This window comes from Oryzias melastigma, linkage group LG9 (assembly GCF_002922805.2).
Source record: "Oryzias melastigma strain HK-1 linkage group LG9, ASM292280v2, whole genome shotgun sequence".
In the NCBI taxonomy this organism is placed as follows: Eukaryota; Metazoa; Chordata; class Actinopteri; order Beloniformes; family Adrianichthyidae; genus Oryzias; species Oryzias melastigma.
Window position 1 is genome coordinate 2903792 of NC_050520.1, and position 7908 is coordinate 2911699.

The following is a 7908-nucleotide window of genomic DNA, read 5'->3' on the forward strand; positions in this document are numbered from 1 at the left end:
AGCAGCAATAATAAAATGTTGACAATGTTTTATAATTGCTGCTTTTATAAAATTGCACTTAAAACTTTCATTCTATGTTGTAATAACAGTTTGTTAAACATTTTTGGGGTTTCCACAGCAACAGGAATCCATTTTTCCAGACGAAATTTTCTGTTTTTTTGCATGATTTTATGTCTATTAAGTGAATAAAACTTAAAAAAATTAACAAAATACAGATGGTCTCACATAAGAGGTTGTGGTGATTAAAGTGAAACCAAATAAGCAGGCAGTCTTTCAAATGGAGGTTTTAGGCCCTAACAGGGTAAAAATTAAACATTCTAAATCTGCATTATGTATGTGATATCACATTGTGATCATTTGTAGATAAGTGCTTAAAAAGATAATCATAAATAATCAGGATAATTTTTTTCCAGGTTTGCGATTAGTTAGTTACACTTCTTTAATTGATTTCCGGATTCGTTGCTATTGGTTCAAAAATGTGTTTAATTAAACAGTTTAATCCTCTTTCTTGTCTCGGTTTTAGTTTAGACTTCATCCAAGTAAACTCTTCATTGCTACACACTTTAACATAAACTTGTCATTTTCTATTCTCTGACTTGTTTTCGCCGTGACAGTCAGATTGTAGGTAGGCATCATGTTTTCTTTGTACTTTTCTTTCCACAGATGTGAACAAAAAAAAGACTGAAGACAGAAAAAAACTTTCAACAGCCCTCAAGTTCAGAGAAGCAGTAGTTATTCAAATGAATCGCAGTGCAGAGAACAGTTTCACATCAGCTGAACTGCAAAATAAAAGAAGTGACATTCCATGAAAATGTGACATTTAAAAAGTTTTTCCATAGACTGGGTTATTAATAATAAGCCAGCAAGATTGTTTATGAGTTTTAAAAAAAAACACCTCTTTGTGGTGATTTGCAGCAGCAGAGACGGCACAAATCATCTCATGAGTCATGACTGTTTTCTACAGAAATGCAACAACAAAGTGACTGTGCATGTACAAAACAACCGGCCAAGTCAGCCAATTAGCAGGAAACCAGAAAGAAATGCCTAATGAACAGAGAACACGTACAGTAAAATAAGTTCACATTCAAAACACTTTTGTTTTGAACTTTCTGAGGTCTAACAGTGTGATGGCAGCTTTTGGTGGAGGTTATTTCCCTCTTATAATAATGAACTTGTGATATTGGTGACATGAGGAAAAAACTCTTTGCCCTTCATATAAATATAGATGATAAAAAAGAAAAAATATTTTCAACCTCCACAGGTGGTTTCTCCTCAAAGCTCAGTCCTCTTCCAGAGACGGTACATGAGGGTCCCGTGCACCATCTCGGCTGTTCATGCACTTTTCTAGACTGAGATGTCCGAGTTCTTTCTGCTGTATCCACTTTTTGCCCCGAGTGCTCCGATAGTCACTGTTATTCCACTTTTCAAGCTTTCTCCAGTTCTTCCCAGAGTCTCTGGCATTTTTCCAGTTTCTCATGTTCCTTCTTCCTGCTGTTGCCACTATTTGGTACTACCACATCCACTAAAACGTGGTGGATGTGGTAGTACGGCTATAACTGGACGTAGACCACGCCTCTGGCTCGTCATCTCGCATCTCTGGGTGGGAAAGATTCCAAAGGAATCGTCTGTGCTTGTGTTCTTGGTTGTGGACCACGCCTCTGGCTCGTCATCTCACATCTCATGGGAGAGATTCCAGATTAATCGTCTGTGCTCCTGTTCATGGTTGTGGACCACGCCTCTGGCTCGTCATCTCGCGTCTCATGGGAGAGATTCCAGATGAATTGTTGATGATCTTGTTCCTGGCCGTAGACCATGCCTCTGGCTCGTCATCTCGCATCACGGAGTGGGAGAGATTCCAGATGAATCGTCTGTGGTCCTGTTCATAGTTGTGGACCACGCCTCTGGCTCGTCATCTCGCGTCTCATGGGAGAGATTCCAGATGAATTGTTGATGATCTTGTTCCTGGCCGTAGACCATGCCTCTGACTCGTCATCTCGCATCACGGAGTGGGAGAGATTCCAGATGAATCGTCTGTGGTCCTGTTCTTGGCCGTGGACCATGCCTCTGGCTCATCATCTCACATTATGGAGTGGGAGAGATTCCAGATGAATCATCTGTGCTCCTGTTCTTGGTTGTGGACCATGCCTCTGGCTCAAGATTTGTAGAGTTGGATAAGTTAATTCTTGGTACATCAGTCTTGGTACATCGCCTGTCCATCCAGGGAGAGGATCCCTCCTTCTGTGGTCATCCCTGAGGCTTCTTCTTTTTTTTTTTTTATGAATCAGGTTTTTTAGGAGTTTCTCCTTACCGAGAAGGAGGGTCTAAGGGAAGGGATAACCATTCAGTTCAGTCTGTTTAGTTTAGCTATCAGTTATTGTTTTTATTTTATGACACACTTTCTGCTTTTGTACAATTACTGGTATGAAGCCCACTGAGATGATTTTTGATTTTGGGCTATACAAATAAAATTGAATAATTGAACGGTTTATCTAAATTCTTTATCCACCACTACAATGTCTGGTTGTTTCTCCATTACCACGCTGGCGTTCAGCCACTTCTGTGTGTCTATTGATTGCCGATTTATCAATTGATAGAGAAAATTTCAGTTTGTCCCTGGAAGGAGATGTTTTCTAGTGTTTCATAGTGAGAAGTAATGTTGAGCTCCCACTTTAGGACAGCAGGAAGGACTTCCTGTCGTTAATTTGGGAGTCAGACTCAATAATGGGGTGGGACTCCAATATTTTCTGAAATTTTTTACAGTTTTTATTGAGTTTCGGGTTAAGATTTGAACTTTTTCCCCAGATAATCAATATCTGACCTGTAGACAGGTTCATGCCCTCCTAACATGAGCTTCAGTGGGGGTATGTGTCTTTCTGCAAACTCCAGAATCTTGACAGAACAGATGAGAAATGGAGAAAAGATGCAGACTGGGGATGGAGCTGATGGTCCAGGAGTCACAGATGTTTTCTCTGCTTCACCTGCTGCCTGCAGGCAGACAGGAAGTCATGCACCTGCAGCAGGGAAACTTGAGCTGTGGCAGGTTTCTCTGTGGTGTCTGATTTCTCAGGAGTGGAGGGTTCTGGAGGTCATCAAGAGTTTGATTTATGACTTGTTTCCTGTGAGGTGTTGGATGGGTCTGAAAATGCATTTCTGATTAACTTTTTTAAGGTTCAATTAAGTTATGAAGGACACACGTTAGAACTTGGGTTATAGTAAAACTACAGTTTATATAACAAATTAAGCGCCTAATTAACTATTTTTTAAAGACAAAACCATACAATTGTAAATTACCATTTTAGATAAACCTGAAAGTTTCATGTTTATTTTATTTTCCTAAGAACTAATAGTCAAATAATTTCATCTCCAATATTTTCAATGGCCAATGGAATTGATTTTTAAATACCTTTTCTTGTCCTCTATTGAGTAGAATTTATTAAGAATCATGTATTAATTAAAACAGAAAGTTCTTGTATCTGTTTCCTCCCTAAATAATTACAGCTGTCTCTGAGAGCCTCAGGCTTTACACAAAGACTCTTTACAAAACTGCCTTTTAATTCTCTGGAAAAGAGAAGAGCAATAACAATGCCTGTCACTCACGTACGGCTTCAACTGAACACAAAATGAAAACCAAGAAGCTGTCCTGCAGCCAACCAACAAATCCCAGCAGCTTATGGGAACATGTAGCCTCAGAATTATTATGGAGAAATGTTTCTGTTATGACATCCACCAATAAAGAACATGAGACGCTCTTTTGTTCCTCCTTTCTCACTGTTTTCAGACTTGTCACAACAGTCAAAACCCCATTGGTTGTGTTGTGTTTCTCAGCTCAACGCAAAATTAAAACAAGAATGTGTGAAAACATTCACTGTATATGAGAACTGGACTGAGTTCTGACATTCCAAACAGGAAGAGGCCAAAATCCCATCGACTTCTAAAGAGAAATAAACGGTTAGTTCTCTATTACAGCACTATTTGTTCTGTTATTTTTAACTGACCAATCAGATGCCTCTGTAAAAGTAGGTGGAGCCTGCTGGCCCCCATGCCCAACGTTTGATTGACAGGTCTGCTATCGAGTGGTAGGGGTGTGGCCTTTCAACAAACTCATTCCTGATTGGCAGACCGACTTGAACCAATTGCTGCGCACTGGCTCCAACATTCAATGAGATTCATAGGCTAGTGTTGCTACGCTAGCTTGTTGCATGCGTAAAGTTGGACGCCATATTGGATAGGTCAAGATGGCATTCATTACATGAAAAATGGTGATTTAAGTTGGTTAGAGCCAGAAAAAACTATTTTTCATGGGTGATGTCACACTCACTCGGTTCAGTTTTCATATACAGTCAGTGGTTCCAAATTTAAAAACTGATTTTTAAAAAGTTTAATAAAATCTATAAGTTCACTGACATTTTCGTTTTGTTTTTACAAGCTACAGAGTAAAATGCAGAACTCATCACCACTTCTTTCTTATTTAATGAAATATCATTTGGAATCCAAATAAACTTTTAACATATATGCAAATAAAACACAAAGATCTTATCTTAAACTTTAAATGGTTTGTATACCTGCATAAATACCCAAACATTTGACATGAAATATTCATGAAATATTTAAATGTGCTATTTTTATATGTTAATGCCATATATATTGAAACATTTATTGAATGATTTCCCATTTCATTTATTTAGTGTCTATTTTAAATAATTAATGACACAATTATTTAATTTCATATTAAATGGATTTATTTCATTTTGTCTCTTTTAGCCCACACTGGAACATGAAATAATTAAATATGTCATGAAATATTTAAATTTGCTTTTTAATGGTGATTTTAATATTTTAATGCTACATATATTTAAACTTTTAGGTATTAAATTCGACTTTTAATTATTTAATGACATATTAATTACTAATTTAATGATGTATATATTGATTTCAAATTGGCTCATTTAGTCCTCCATACAGGATTGTGTTTTTGTTTGTTATATTTCTTTGTTTCGATCATGTTCAGATTTGAGTTGACAGTCACAGCTGGTTCAGGTTGATCACTTACTTTTTAATAACCTTCATTTAAGTGTCTGGTTTTCAGTTCTCCATTAGACTTTTGTTTCCTGTGGTGAAACAGAAGAAGTTACTGTATGTTTCACCGATTTGAATATGTGAAAAAGTTCTTTAAACTCCAAAAATGTAATTCAGTGTGAATATTTGTGAGCTCTCATGTATATTTTTTGCTCACAGATTAGTTGTTTTGCTCCAGAAACTTCTTTCACATCCATTGAATTCTGTGAATGACTCGACTGATCCAGTGAAAAATGGTCAGGTTTGGGGTCCAGGTGAACTCCTCCGCTCTCTCCTATATTGTCCCATTTCTTTTCAAAGACCATAAATAAAAGTCAGAAATGGTTTACAGCTTTTGCACATCGGTTGTGATGTCAAGCCCTCTTCTCCAGGTATAAAATACAACATATTTTTAAAGGAATAAAAAAAGATCTGAAGTTGAATGATTCCTACAGAAAAGTCTCTGTAAGATTAAAATGTCTTAACCTCAATTTTTACATTTTTCTTTTTATGTTTGAATCATGATTACGTCCTTTTTTATGTTGCAGTACTTTTAGAAATAATAAATAATCCAAGAAGATCAGAATGTCTTATTTTGTGCTCGTTTTATACTCAATCAAAAAACAAGAAACAATCAGGCTGATTTTAAAAATAACATTCACTAATGTCCAATTTGCGCCCTGGTCCTGTTTAATGTTCAGCCAAGGTTCCAATCTGCTTCTTATTTTTGTCTTTTTGAGCGTCCTCATTCATTTATCTTCCAGGACGCAGAGTCTTCAAAGATAATAAAGTGTTCCTGAATCTTCCTGGTGCTCATCCTCGTGTGCTGCGGCCCAGTTTTGGCGTTTTCCCCAGACTGAGGAAGGCCGTCTTGCTGGGCCAAAACCAGAACTATCAAGTCTTTGATAAATAACAGGATTGGAACCACTGGTACCGTCGGGCAACCGCAGGACATTTTTTATCAACGATAAAAAAACCTCAAGTCATGTCAATCACAGTCAAAAGAGCTGGTAGAATCGGTGACTGTATATGAGAACTGGAGTGAGTGTGATGTCCCCCATAGAAATGAAGTCAATTCAGTCACCACTTTTTGGCGATGCATCACGCCATGTTGGGGCCAGACGTCGTCAGTAAGCTGTGATTAGTCTGGGTTTCTATGGTAACCACTCTCACCAATCAGGAGTGATTTTGGTGATAGGCCACACCCTTTAAAGCGAGCTGCGTGAAATCTGTCAGACGTTTTGAACGCTGGACGTGAGATCAAACAGTTTTTTGAGGCATCTGGTTGGTCAGTTTATAACTTGTTATAGTGAAAAGAAAAATAATTAAATTTTTTTTAAAGGTATCGGATTAAGAATTGATTTTGACTTCTTGGAGCCACTTCCTGTTTGGAACCACGGGGGGGGGGGTCTCTCAGTCCAGTTCTCATATACAGTTAATGGGTAGAATTCTTTCATTTGATTTAACGATGGTCAGTAAGACCTGGTGAAGGTTTTATTGGCATCAAACCACTAAAGGTTGTTGTTTTTGTGCAGGTTTGGAGTAACTATTATTTTAAGGTTTGGAGATGGTCATTGGTTAAATACATTTGTGTTGGTATAAATTCAAACTGAGATGGCTTGTTTGCAAATTTGAACAGTATTTGGTTTTGCTTCATTGTTACACACCTGTTACTTTGTTTTTGCTTTTTTTAAACTTAGAAATCTCAGAATTTATTATTTCTGCATCAGCAGCTAAGATAAAAGATAAGATAACCTATTGTTTTAGTTTACAGATTTAAATAGCGTTTCATCTTTTTTTTGTAATTACCTTTAAAAATATCAAACTCATTGTCTTTTCCTTGATTTCTTCATCTTTACTGGTGGTACACGCTAGAGGGGACTCACGTGGTCTGCTTAAAGTCCGTTTCCCTCGATAATCCAGAAAGATTAAGTCTGAATTTGCACAAAAGAATCTTGGTCCAGGACCAGGAACCGCTCTCTGACCCGTCTTTTAATGTGGTCTCTTAGTTTTCAATTGGACTGAGCTTCAGTTCCCTCTGGAATTCCTCAAAGTGGTCCGAGAATAAAATAACTGGACCGAGACTGAGATCATAGCCGGTCACTGGCTTCAGAAAGACGTTCAACATCGATCAGCAAAATAAAAGGTTTGAATAAGCGAACAATTATGGCAAACCAGAGTACTAAAGCATCTGTATCCTTCTCTTTTTGCTTTGACCCGCCCCTGTAACTGCTGCCCAATGACTGAAGAGATCTGTAGTCACATGGTTTTGTTACCAAGCTTTGGTCCGGAACAGAAATCTCCGGTAGATCTGAATACAGACCAAACACAAGTTTAAGGAAGTTTAATGTACTCTGCTTATTAAAATACTGTTTTATTTTAAACTTATCAACAAAATGTTGGTTTTAATTATTCAGTATCACCAGGATTCTGTTTTTTATTTTTATTTTCTTTGTTTATACAATCCAATTACTAGTAACTCTAACTCTGCATCCTGGTCTCTGAACCCAACTGTAAGTTCAAAACTAACCCAAATAAAAGGTTCAAACTGAACCCTGCTGGGTTACAACAACCAGGTGTCGGGTCGGTCCACATTAGAACCAGCACAAGGGTTACAGAATACCTTCTTAACCCAGAATTTTTACAGTGTAACTCTTTGACATCAGAAGTTTTGACCATTTTTGGACAAAATACTCTCAGTGCTTCCACTTAAATTATTTACCTTTATTGTAGATTTAATGTTTGTAATCCAGATTGAAAAAGACAAACTCAAGTAAAACTGGGAACACAGTTGATGAAGGGAATCAAGGACCGGCTCTTAATGCTTAAAGACATTTATCTAAACAGTTTTAG